Below are 15,021 nucleotides of genomic sequence, written 5' to 3' on the forward strand. Positions count from 1 at the left end.
AAATGTTATTCAAAATCAACGACAAATAGAAGATATAGCAACTAAGTAATGTGGCTTTCATGAACTACTCATTTTTGTGTTCGGATGTTGAGGCTATACCTACAGGCGGTGTATCAGCATCTAAGTTGACTTGCCTCGATTGACCGACTTTCTAGTGGAGAATATACTTACAATTGTATTTAATATTGATCTTAGTGCCCTAAGAATAAAATGTTCTAAAGATGTATGTGAAATTGTTTATTAATAAAAAAATACATGATAAAACGACTTTTCTACTCTTTAGATTTCATCCAATCCTAGGTATTTTTCTACAACTACTAGTGCAGGTAGATCATCTGAATACAAAATGTACTAATCCTGATGTACTGCAATGTCAGGGTCACATTTTCTAAAGTAGAGTGTGACTTCACTCTTGTCATATCTCTTTGTATAGTCAATGATACTATTCCCATTCATTCTATAGAATTCACGTGTTTCAATTTGCCTATTTGAAGAAATTTCACAAACAGTGTCCTCAAGTGTCGAATCACAGTATGTCACTGCAAAAGAACAATATACGGTCTTATATTCTTAACACCCAGTATCCTCGCAATATTGAATTAGAAACCAAGTTCTTTTGTTGTTCCAGCAATAGAATCTATTACCCAGTTCCTACTCCCAAAAAAATCTCTAATAACGACGATACCAATCTCGCAACAATAAACTAAAATCACGGTCAGGATACTTTCCAATCATACCGGAGTATGTATTCTCCCACTGATTACAATTATCATAATGACAATTGGAGCATAGGTGGCCTCTAGGATGAGAGTAACACACATCTTCAAGACATGAATTACCACATTTAATTTGTACAGCATATCCTCTATGCAATTTACACGGGTTGCATAATCTACACTTTTCATCATACTCATCAATCATTGTGCAATTCTCACATGATGATGACCAGATTCACATTGTGTACATACATATCGGACATTTATGGAACATTTTTTTATGTTTTGACGCTCTCACTGCAAAAATGAAACTGAGCTAAAAACAACAAAAATTGTCTGAGATAGAGAGAGAGAGACAGGAGTAAATCATCCTGGAGCACCATCTTTCTCACGAAAAAAAGTCCTAAATTTCAAAACTAATGTTTAAAAGCATATCCACAATATCATTTTGCCGTGTCTTGATCAATATATCAATAAATTGTGTAAATGCATTTGGACCACGACATAGAAGCTTTATATAATAGTCTAACGACGGAGAATAAGTTTCATCATATCAACAAGCATTCCCCTAGAAAATACCTTTCTTTGAATTGGCAACTTTAAAAAATCATCATCTTGAATCAAACGTTTTTCCATAAGAACTAGATTCCTCATGATTCACTCTTTCTCGAATCAATCAATTTTTTTTTAGAGTCCTAAGACTCTCACAACCAACTTAAGACTAATCAGAACTTATTTTCGTACTCTAGAAAATATATGCAAGTCTACTATAGAAAGAAAAAATACCATTGATTTAGAAACATTTTTATAGAACATAATCACAAAAGTAACATTCTCTGATGCCTTTTGTTCTCATCAAAAGATTTTGATGGCACATATAATGCTGACCGAAATTTATTGATTTTGAGACTATTCAATGTTTCAGCGAAAAAGATCTATTGCTCTTGCTTAATCTCTAGTAATGACATCACGTCTTTAAAAAACACACTGTCCCATTATTGACGAAGTTTAAAGCTTGTAGTAACTGGAAGCGCCCTAGTTTCTACGCGTTGCTTGTTGCTGCTGCTGCTGTCGGTTCCGTCATTAAGATCCCATAGAATAAATGTACCACTCATTTTTTCTCCACTAATATCCTCTCGATTAAAATATTCTCTATCTGAATTCAAATTTCTTACTAATATGAACTACAATAAAAATTACTCCTTATACCTGAATCAAACTACTAATCAAGTTACTCCATATGCAGTAACCGCCTGTCTCTCACCGTTTGACCCCCAAAAAAATGGGTGTTACCTCATAAAAACCCGTCTGCTAAGGCAATGTACCGTTCATACTAATAGGTGAGTGACCCTGGTAAGCCAATGTACCGGTTAAACTGCACACATATCCACGTGTAATTCAATGTATATTTCAAAGTACTAGATAGGTTACTACTCATGTTTAAGGAGAATCATTGGCACTAAACTCCGTGATCGTGTCAGCAATGTCGAACTCCACAAAATCTGCTATCAGCGTTCTGATTTGGCCACTATAATTAAACAAAAAAGACTCCGATAATTCGGCCATACACTTCGCCGCCCACACTCACACCAGATTTACACCTCTTTCGGGATGGAAAAAAGTGACATGGGGGACAAAAGAAAACGTGGCTCGCCTGCATCAAGGCTGACCTAGACCCAATCGGTGGCTTCAAGAAGTATGGATGAAGATGGGAAAAGTAATGGATCAATTTGATTGAGCCACTCGCAAACGAACGAGACTCTTGGCTTACTACAATGACGAAGTTACTGGACGCCAGGAGAGTGGAGATGGCTTGAATCCTGCTCCAAGTACAAGTAAGTAAGTAACGGTTGTTACTTTGCACAATTTCTTCAAATTTAAAGTGGGATATCCAAGTTAAAGACATCATCCATAGAGCTAATGTGTCTATCGCCCTCCTTAAGCTCCTAAATGAATTCAGCGTCCCCCCTTCCCACTCCTTAAGGATTTACGCGTCTTTCGTCCGCCAGCATCTAGAATATGCTTGTCCAGTTTGGCACCCTGGTATCTCTCGCGAAGAATCGCGAAAAAATCGAACTAATTCAAAAAGGAGCTTTGCAAACAATTTCCAAAGAAGGCAAGGTGCCATACTCTCTGCTCCTAAAAAAAGCTGGTCTGGAAACCATTGAGCGAAGGAGGGTTTCGTCGTGCCTCCGTTTTGAAAAAATGCAATAACAAACGCTCGGACGGCAAGTATTTTCCCCAAACGTCACTCCCCATCCAGATTACGGCCGCTTCGAGCTGTTTCTGAGCCCATCCCTGTTCTGTCCCCCATTCGCTGCGTTACTTCCAGATGCGAAAGAACTTTTGTCCCCTTCATTACAGAAAAAATGAATAAAATATCTCACTAGTTTCTTTTTTTCTCTCTTTTTTTTATTAGCCGATGGTGCCACCTATGTTCTTGCACTCATTTTCGGAGTTATTAGAATTTTCTGAGTTATCTGAGTACTAGGTTATTGCTTGTCCCTTCTCTTTTTTTTTTGTTTTATTTCCCCCTGTAATTCTTATATATCCCCTCTTTCTTGACCAGTTTTTATCTTTTCAACTCTTTTATTGACTTCGTGTAGTTGAATTATTGACACTTTTTAGTGCCCCTTTTAATTTATATGTATTTATGTCTCTTTCTTGTTTGTATTTATTCGCTTTTATTCCTCCCCCCTTTTTTATGTCCCTTTTAATTCTTTTTCTGATTTGTATTTGTGTAAGTTTAGTTTGATCAGTTTTTATCTTTTTAACTTTTTTAATTTACTTTTTACTGTGTAATTATTCCTAACTTGTTTCTTAGGCTAAAACAGAGTTTATAAATTAAGTTCATTTGACCATTATTTCACCATCATTAAATTGTAGGTAATGAAAGACCCTGTTAGGGACTGAAGACAGCTGAGTATTCTTGGCCAGAATATTTACTTTATTTTTTGGTCTTCATTTGCTGAAAATTTGTCCTCAATTGCATGTTCTATTTTCTTTTTATTACTGTTGATATGTGTTGAAATGAAAAGTCAGGATGTGTAAATATCAAACAGGACTCAACTGAAAATCTCTTAAAGTGGACCGCCTTAAAGCATGATATTGATCAGAATTTAATGCAATTTATAGATCATTATCAGATCATAAACATATGATCAGTTAATATTCAAGATGGTCAATGTGTTAAAGGAACTTTTGCAGTTGCACAGGGATCAACTACACAGATCAAAAGAACTAATAATTGTTTTTCATAGAAATAAGAATACTATACATTGGATTAGAGAAATGTTTCTGCAAACCCTCAAAAAACAAATAGAACGACAAACTAACAACAGGAAAGAAAAAACTAAAGAAATTCTGAAAGAAGTTCTGAAACTAATAAAATTCATTGGTGGCAGTGAGCTTATTGATATTGAGACACAAGAGGTTTTTCAGGCTGAAGAATATGATGTCGAGACAAGATTTAAAGTGTCTGGCGATGATTTCAATTGGGATTATCGTGATATCGTGATATTGAGTGAGGTCGATGTTGACAAAAATCTGAAATTCTCTGAAATTAGTAAGATAATTGAAAGGTCTAATTTCTGCTGGTTGACATCGTATTCGGACTTTCGAATATTTGTATTGCCTATAAGGCGCATATATGATTCTTATTACTTTGTAAGTCTTACAGATAGTCTGAGATATACAGGCAGCATACACAGCCTTTTAAAGCAAGTTTCAGCAACAGATGATATGAGAATTTCTGGAATTGATTTTAATCCAGGAACTCGAGTTGTTGGAGAAAAACCGCAGTTTATTTGTGTAAAAGATTGTAACGCAATGAAAGATAAAGTACATGAACTGCTTCAAAAATTGAATGAAAAGGGAATTCAGAGAAATGAAATAGCTGTTATCAAAATTGGGGTGTCAAAGGATGTGATAAGGGATATATTTCTAAACGATTGGGAAAGCAAATATCTGTAAGTAAACATAATCACTAATTTTTATATTAAGCTTTGAAGATTTTATAATGAAGGATATGCAAAATATTTTCTCATCTATGATGAGTAAAAGGGAATCGTCATAGGACAATAGTTCGTCATAGGGTTTTTGTATGATATCCAGTAAATTATCAACATAACTTCTCTCCATTTCCGTAGCGGAGGCAGTGCAAATCAGAATTGATCTCTGCATAGAATCTTAGATTTTTTAATTTTAAAATTCATTTGCAGCAAAATGATGATTTTTTTCTGGAAAGCGGTTCGCACTTGATCAGACCTCGAATATCTGTTTTATCAGGAGTTAATCTCAAACAAAACTAGGGAGGGAGAGGCGAGAGGGATCCACATCAGGAGAGTCAAGGGCATGGGCATTATAATAACTTTTTCTCAAAGGTTGTGCCCCCCCCCCCCAAAAAAAAAAAACGTTTCCAAATATTTGCAGTAAAACAATTTATGATAATAAATTAAGTTTTATGGATTTTCACAGGATAATTTTAATATTATTTAACCTTTTGCTCCCTTTCATGAGAAAAACGAGTAAATAATTAATATTAATTAAAGCTTTAAATTTTCCATTTGTAATTTTGGCAGCGCTCGTGTTTCCTGATTAAAAAAGCATATTCATTTGTGTTTGCTTAAACAATTACATATCGCAGTTTGAACATTTCGTATTGAAAAGCTGTTTAACAATCACTCTTATTTTATGAAAATTCTTTATTTATTTACAAAACAAATAGACCTAAACGAAGAGGGAACACAGGTCCTCTTATTATTAAAAGTTACCCTGGGTCAGATATTGAGACAAACAGAAACTACTTTAAAAGTGTTTAAAATAATTAAACAATAAAACAAATTTTCTTAAATGAGTTTTTCTAGCCAAAAAGAAACACAATTAACATTTATATTTTCTTATGACAGAGTTTCATGACCAAATGGACAAATTTATTCGTATATGCTCCAAGCAATTAATTAGATTATTAATTAGCACCTCACTCTAGATTTTAGTTTACTTTATTTAAAAATTATTTTAAAAAGTCTTACAAATCACAATCCTATCAAAAGTTGCAATAAAACTGAAAAAAAAAACTTGAAGGAGGAACAACTGAGCAAATATTGAAGATTCCAAATATTGTTTAAAATAGTAAAACACAAAATTGATTACCTTAAAAATATGTACATTTGGAAAATTTTTTACTTACTTTGTGAGGCTTTTTTCTGTATTTTAACATATTTTTTTTCAAGATATATTTTGAAACCATTATTTTCTGCAAAATTATGTGTCTATGATAACTATTTGCCTTAGAAGAATTAAAGGCAATTCCCTTTAAACAGCTTAGCTTACGATTGATTTAAGAGAGGGTAGCACTAGGCTTTAAAACTATGGTAAATAAATATATATTGTATGAACCTATAATGTTCTATATCATTGTCTATTCTAGGACCGGACCAGCAGCTTTCAAGAGCGAGGCAAGTAATCTGTTGAGTAAATTGGAAATTGGTGATGACATTCTTGACATTGAAGACGTTCATTCTATGTGTTTGTTTCATTATTATGAAATGGGTTTTCCGCTACGAGGGATAGAATTTTCCCATGTTATTGTATGTGTTACCCAGCTGCCTAATTCGTTTACAGACAAAGACAAATTAACAGCTATCAGTGAAGAAATGAGAAACAAAGAATTCAGGAGGACACTGCGTTTAATTCAAAGGTTTCTAAGACAAAACATCATAGATTGGCAATTCTATAGGGCTCATGATCTGATTGAAGCCACAAGTAGGGCATTAATAGGTGTCACTATTGTCTATACAGAGGGAGATTTATTCCTCAGTCAAATAGCAGAACAATTTAAAGGCGTTTCTCCAGAAATTTGTCAGAATTGTGCTTACAGCAAAACAAATAATAGGGAAGAACTCTTTATACAGTACGATGCATCCAGATTATCCAAAATATGTACATTAGTTAACCTTATGAAAATCAAAAAAAGGATTTTTTTGGAAAAAAAGGAGTTTCTGTTTGAAAACAAACAGAAACTACGTTTAAAAGCGTTTAAAATAATTAAACAATAAAACAAATTTTCTTAAAATGAATTTTCTAGCCAAAGAGAAACACAATTAACATTTATATTTTCTTATGACAGAGTTTCATGACAAATTCATTCGTATTTGCTCCAAGCAATTAATTAGATATTGCACCTCACTCTAGATTTTAGTTTACTTTATTTAAAAATTAAGTCTTACAAATCACAATCCTATCAAAATGTGCAATAAAACTGAAAAAAAACAAGAACTTGAAGAAGCAACAACTAGGGCAAATATTGAATATTGCAAATATTGTTTAAAATAGTAAAACACAAAATTGATTACCCTAAAAATATGTACATTAGGAAACTTTTTACTTACTTTGTGAGGCATTTTTTCTGTATTTTAATACATTTTTTTCAAAATATATTTTGAAACCATTATTTTCTGCAAAATTATGTGTCTATGATAACTATTTGTCTTAGAAGAATTAAAGGCTTTTCTCTTTGAATAGCTTAGCTTACGGTTTATTTAAGAGGGGGTTGTACTAGGCTTTAAAACTATGGTATATAAATATATATTGTAAGAATCTATAATGCTCTATATCATTGTCTGTTCTAGGACCGGAACTGAAGCTTTCAAGAGCGAGGCAAGTAATCTGTTGAGTAAATTAGAAATTGGTGATGACATTCTTGACATTGAAGACGTTCATTCTATGTGTTTGTTTCATGATTATGAAATGGGTTTTCCGCTACGAGGGATAGAATTTTCCCATGTTATTGTATGTGTTACCCAACTGCCTAATTAGTTTACAGACAAACACAAATTAACAGCTATCAGAGAAGAAATGAGACACAAAAAATTCTGGAGGACAGAGCTTTACATTCAAAGGATTCTAAGAAAATATCGCAGAGGTTGGGAATTCTATAGGGCTCATGATCTGATGGAAGCCATAAGTAGGGCAATAATAGGTGTCAATATTGTCTATACAGAGGAAGATTTGTTCCTCAATCAAATAGCAGAACAATTTAAAGGTGTTTTTCCAGAAATTTGTCTGAATTGTGCTTATAACGATCTTATCTGATCCTGAATGCCTGTATGATCCTGTTTTATGGCTATATATCTCAGACTATCTGTACGATTTACAAAGTAATATGAATCATATATGGGGTTTATAGTGGAATCAAGTCCACACAGTATTGGATAGTTCGAATATGATGTCAACCAGCAGAAATTAGACCTGGTAATTACGTTACGAATTTCAAATATTATACTTTTCGTCATCAACCACTACACAATCCCAATCAATTCCAATAAATCACCACCAAACACTTCAAATCTTGTCCTGATATCATAATCTGCAGCCTGAAAAACCTCTTGTGTCTCAATATCAATAAAGTCACTGCCACCAATGAATTTTATTAGTTTCAGAATTTCTTTTAAACTAGTTTTTTCTTTTCTGTTGTTACTTTGTCGTTCTATTTGTTTGTTGAGGGTTTGCCAAAACATTTCTCTAATCGAATGTATTGTATTCTTATTTCTATGAAAAACAATTATTAGTTCTTTTGATCTGTTTGGTTGATCCTTGTGCAACTGTAAAAGTTCCAAAAACCCATGGACCATTATAATATTAAGCATTAAGTTTTCCCAGTCCCTGGTCACTAACTTAATAGGTTGAAACTTAAACTGAATATGCAAAGCAAGCTCGAAACGAACAAAAATCACTAAAAACAAGAGTTTGGGTATGACCTCTGTCTCTCACTGTAAAAGTCTATAACCTACTGCGTCATTGGCGCTTTACTGAAAACTAATTTTATGACAAATATTTTCTTTTGTACTTAATATTGAAAATAAACATTAAAATTATTGTAACATTTTGAACTGATGGGCTTTCAGCAATTAATATCAATATGCATTAAATATTCATTTTAGTTTATTAGCTCTTTTTAAAGTTGTTCAAGACGAATATAGTTTCACTACAATTGGACGGAAATTGAGTCATCGTCATCGGAATTTGAGTCATGAGTCATCAGTCGAATATGTAAACCGTATATGTAAACGCATGATCTTCTGGAAGCCATAAGTAGGGCAATAACAGGTGTCGCCATTGTCTATATAGAGGGAGATTTATTCCTCAGTCAAATAGCAGAACAATTCAAAAGTGTTTCTCCAGAAGTTTGTCAGAATTGTACTTATAGCAAAACTTTAAAAAGGGAAAAATTTGTTAGAAATAACGATGCTAGAAATTACGGTACATCGAGCTATTATGAATATAAAATGCTATCTTATCAACGGAGAATGGCAAAGGATGATCTAACAAACGCAGCCCAGCACCGCCAGATTTTTGAAAACCTGAAATTGCATCAAAAGCCTAGAATTGCCTAGAATCCTAGAAGATTGGGAGAGGGCTCATTCGAACAAAACTAAAAGTTTTAGTCCACTTTAAGTAACCAGACAGATTGGAGGGAAACTAACCCCCTTCCCACGTCCCTTTTTCCCCAAAGACATCCGACGGAAATTTTGAGATAGCCATTTGGTTCAACATTGTTGAATACGCTTCTGGGGATGACGTGACCTGCACTGGTCCTAGGGATTTAAGTTTTGCAATTTGTCACTTGTTTACACATAGTAGATGTTATGGAGAAAGATACGGACATTTTTCTTGGGGGATTTTCTACGGGGGGGAGGGGAGAAGGGAAGCGGTTTTCCTCCCGAAATATTCGTCTTGTTTCTTCCAGCATTATCTTAAGCCTTATAAAAACCCCCTTCTCGATTTTCTTTTCTTCAGTTTCTTATTCTTTTTTTTATCAAACTATTGCTTGCTTATTTGGTATAAGAAGTTCTGTCTATTTTAAATTTATTAGGTCCTAAATTATAGTTTGACTCCAGGTTAAATTCGTTTTATCTGTTGTTGGTTTTTTCTTTGTTAGGTTTTTTAATTCTTCCTATCTGAATTGTTCTGGGTTCTATGTTATGTTATTGTTCTTTTAATGTTCAAGTCAAGACGTCAAGAAGATCAGTATTCAAGTCTAATAATCTATTCACTATTCGAATTTTTTTCATTTTTTCGTGTCTTCGTCTTATTGTCGTTTTTTTCGTCTTTTCAAGTCTTAATTAATATTTTTGGTCTTCAGTATATATATATATATATATATATATATATATATATATATATATATATATATATATATATATATATATATATATATATATATATATATATATATATATATATATATATATATATATATATATATATATATATATATATATATATATATATATATATATATATATATATATTTATTTATATTAAAAAATTCTTTATATTTATTTTTTTATATTTTTGAAAATATCTATCGTTCAGTATTTTAGGTTATTTAGTGATGAATAGTATGACAAACTTGTGTTGTTCAAACTTCAAAGGGCACTTATTGATCCTATCTAAATAAAACTTTAATTATAAAAGAAGCTAAAACTCAAATAGCACGATAGCCTTTAATATATAATTTAAAAATTTACAAAATAATAAAACTTAAAAAAGCAAGCTGTGGCCTCTTTTTACTTAATCTCCTTTCTCTAAAATATACAATCATTCTTGCATATAGGCTGTGAACTCTACTTTCCCCGTGTTTATTTGTAATACGGAAAAAATTATACATTTTAGTATTTTTGTTTCATTTTGGGACATGATAACAAACTTGAGGCAAAAACAGATGGCACCGAACAAGTTAAGAAGGTAATATTTTTAAATAAGACGGGTTGGTCAGTCGTAACTATAGGCCATGGGTCGGCAACCCGTGGGCCGCATGCGGCCCTTGAGGCGTCTTGGTGTGGCCTTCAAGTTCGTCGCCAAACCGCACCTAACCGACCACATTACATACCATATCAATACACAACGAAGTGGAAGGGGGCGCCATCTTGCTTTCTCGAAAAAAATCCGTAAACACCATCTAGCATAGTTAGTTTGATGTTAAACCACCTAGAGCAATTATTCTGGTATGTTGCAATTTTTTTTTTTGAGTAAACATACCTCAAATTTTTGGAAATACCCCCAAAAAAACATTTTACCTTTTGATTTTCTTTGTTTGTTCTTTTTTAGTTCATTAAAATTTAGTGCTTGTGGTATGAAATGAAAGCCAAATTACCTGGTCATGTTATGTTGCCATCTTGTGGCAAAACATTCAAAAGAAAAATAACTCTGGATTTTGTAGATGGGTGTCATCTGGTATATAGTGGGACTGTAAAAAATGGTACACACTGGAAAATATCCCAGTATGTACCAGATGACACCCATCTACAAAATCGAAGGTAATTTTTTTCTACTACTGCTTATGCAATTAGTATTACTGCTATATTGAATTTTCAAGTTGTAACTGCTTTTAACTGTTTGAATATGTGACTGATTGTGACTGAAACCCCAAGAACTTGTAACTACAATTGCAGGCAACTTTGACTGCATCAACTACTTGGCTATATCAAACAATAAGACAATCACTCAGAACTGGCGCAATGCCAAAGCGACAGGGATAAACTGGCTGGTAGGTTCCAGAAAAACAAATAAATGCACATAGGCCTATATTTTACTTCTTATTTTTGCACACCCAAGACGGCTTCTAAAAACAGAAAGATCGTTGATGAAAGACGGATTTGTAATGAAGCATGGACAAATTTATATTTTTTTTTCTTTATTGAAGGTAGAAAAACTTTTGTGTTGAAAATCTCAAAAGATAATTTCCGTAGTAAAGGAATATAACTTGAAGTAACATTACGATAATGAGCACAAAACTAAATTTGGTGGTCTTGAATGTGAATCTCGAAAAAAAAAATCACCAACTTGAAATCGTCACTCAAAAATCAGCAGAAAATCTTTAAAGTTGTGACAGACAAAATCAAATCAGCTGTATGTGCAAGCTACAAAGGGGCAGAAATAATATCCAAGAACGGTCGCCTATTTACCGACAGTGCACTTGTCAATGAGTCTATTGACTTGTTTTAGCTTTCTGAGGAGGAAGTATGCCCGGAAAAGAAAAATATTTGAAAACTTTAATCTCTCTGCTAGAACTTGCACCCGCTGCACCGAAGACTTGGATGCTAACTTGAGTGAACAACTTGACTTACTTCTCTCTTGTGATGGATAAAAGTACAGACGTGTGGAATACGGCACAATTCATAATATTTGTACGAGGGATTGATGAAAACTTTCATGTATATGAGGAGTTATAAAAATGCGCGGTATAAATGGAACTAAAAAGTGGGAGGATTTATTTCACCACCTGAAAGAAACTCAAGTTTTATGCGGCTTGAGCTGTGATAAATTAATCAGGATCATTACGGACAGCGGAAAAAACATAAGCGGTCATAATAAAGGTGTCGTTGGAAGAGTCAACAGCAAACTTCTAGAGTCTGGATCTGAAGTTCCATATACGTTTCACTGTCATGTCTATGAAGAAGCATTGTGTTGCAAGGTTCTATCGGGGTGGAAAATAACGGATATCGTTATATCTGCTATTAATTTTATAAGAAAAATTGGCTTATTCACCGCCAGTTTAGAAAGTTTTCTGAAGATGTGGAAGATGAATATAACGACGTGATGTATTACTGTGAAGTAAGATGGCTAAACCGATGGTCATTACTTCGACGGTTTTTATATTTAAAGAAACAAATAGGTAAATTCATGGAGATGAAAGGGAAGGTAATACCCGATCCCTACAACGACCAGTGGGTTTTAGATCTAGGGTTTTTAACTGATTTGATTACAGAAATGATTCGATACACGTGTATCTACTTGATACACACTTAAGAGCAAAAATTTAATTTAAGTGCTGGATGTATTCAGATGTAAAGTCACTTGAAATAAAACTAAAGCTATTTATGAAGCCTATGGATGAAAGACTGCCCAATCATTTCCAAATTGTAAGAAAGCAGTAAAAGAACATGATATAAATTTTTTGGAAAAATACTAAAATGAACAGTGAATTAATACAACTTCAATCTGAGTTTGAAAAGCAGTTTGCTGATTTCAAAAAGATTTCACCTAAAATGGATATTTTTGAAAACCTCTTCGTAATGTATGTCAATAATGTACCAAATGATTTGTAAATCAAAGCGATAGATTTGCAAAGTGATGCCACGCTTAAAATCAAACTTGGTAGGATCTAATAAGGATCTAAAAAGTTTTATTCAGCAAATAATTACAATGTTTGGTACTACTTATATTTGTGCGCAAACTTTTTCAATTCTGAATTATGGAAAAAACAAACACTGTTCTCGGTAATCGGACTGCAAAAATGCAAGGTAATGTAAAGAGAAATTGCAAGTCAAATGCAACAACAAAAATCTCATTGATTGTATTAATTACAATAAATATCGTAAAAATGTACATTTAGTGTTTTATTTAAAACCTAATATATTTGTATATAAATATTATGGATATACTCTAATCATTATGGTGTACCTTTAATACTACATTACAGCGTAATGACATGTGACCTAAGTGCGGCCCATGTAATAACCCCAAGTCAAATTTTGGCGCTTTTACAAAAAAAGGTTGCCGATCCATGCTATAGACCATAGTAGATGATATAAAGTGCTAGTGTCTCCACCGTCTCGGTCATGCAGTATGCACCGTTTCATACCGTATATGCATCGGTCTCAGTCAAACAATTCCTTTTATTCGTAAATCAAATTTTGTTCAAACCCAAATTTAGTGCAATTTCTTAAAGGGGAGGGGGTACAAAAAAATTCAAAAAACATATAAGAATTTGTTCATATTCATTTTTTTTACGTTTTCACGATTCGCACAAACATTACGGGGGGCCCGACCCCCCCCCCGGGATACGGCCTTGAGTTATGCCACTGGAACCAGACCAAGTTTACAGGAAGTAATTACTCGTATTTCTTAGTCCCAGCCTTTTATCTCTATATACTTCCATCATAAGGAATTTTTTCTACAATTACCACTAACTTCATTTTTTCAAATTACCTAAGATAACAGCATGTTATTTTGTTTTTTCAAGAACCAGCAAATTTAAGGAGAAAATGCAATAGAAAGATTCTTGAAAATATTTTTTATGGAAAATAAGTTAATAGGCCTCCAGGAGCCTAAAAAAATCTAATAGATCAATAAGCATAAAGATGTGTCACAGTGAAATTTAATTGGATCTTACAAAATTTTAGCGGCCTTTGGCTAACACCCTTTTATGCATTAAAAATTAACCGTCGGATAATGTTATTAAATCGAAAAACTATTAAAAGCTGAAATAAAATTGGAAAACCGGAACTAGGGCAACTTATGAAGAATGCAGATATCGTCTTAAAATAGTAAAAGACGAAAATGATTACTCTAAAAATAAGGTATATTAGGTTTTTTCTTTTGTTTTGTGTGGCTTTTTTCTTTATATTGAAAGAAAAATTTTGAAACTTGACACCTTTTAACTAGGACACCTATGTCATCTGCACAGTCTATTTGTACCTTCCTATGAGATACCACTTTCTCCCGCTACTTTTCTTGTTGTTGTAGGACAGAATGTATTTCTTCATTTCTTCGGTTGGTACAGGGAGTGGGGGTTATTTTGTCTTTTTTATTTAAATACCAACAGAAGAATTTTTCAAAATCTGGGTGGGAGATGCTTCCAAGAGTAGTTGTTAGTATATTAGTAATTTGTATTTCAAGAACCATCAAGTAGCATCATTATCTTTCAAATAGAAAGATAATTATTCTGGACAACCATTTCGGACAATGGCTGTTGATTGGAAAGATAAACATCAACAATCTTGAAGTAAAATATATTATTCCTGTATCATTTACGCAGGGCGTGGAGGGATATTGAACAATTATAAAATATACACTTAATATAGTTGTTTGGGGTGGCCTAATGTTTAAATTATATACTTTTTTCAATATCCCAATCTCAGGACAGAAATTTCAATAGATTTAGATTATGACTAGATTCTGATTTAGATAAAAATATTTTGATTTAGATTAGATAAAATTTAAATCTAATTGCATAATCTAAATGGGCAGCAGTCCTACTTTGAAAGCATAAAGAATTTTTTGTTTCATCCATGATTCCAGTAGGTTTGACTTAATAGGAGTAATAATAATAGTTGCATGACCTAGGGCCATGTCATTTCAAAACGAGAAACTCCATTCTAAGCATTTGACACTGTATATACCAAAAACATTTCACAGATTACATGAGTCTATTTATATGCTCCTTTGCTAGCCCGAGAAATCATTCTAGCCTTACAACGCCTACAAATATACATCACCTGTTCCTCTCACCAGCCTTTTG

This window comes from Artemia sp. Qi Xiang Cuo, chromosome 17, assembly GCF_049724085.1.
Source record: "Artemia sp. Qi Xiang Cuo chromosome 17, ASM4972408v1, whole genome shotgun sequence".
NCBI classification, from domain to species: Eukaryota; Metazoa; Arthropoda; class Branchiopoda; order Anostraca; family Artemiidae; genus Artemia; species Artemia sp. Qi Xiang Cuo.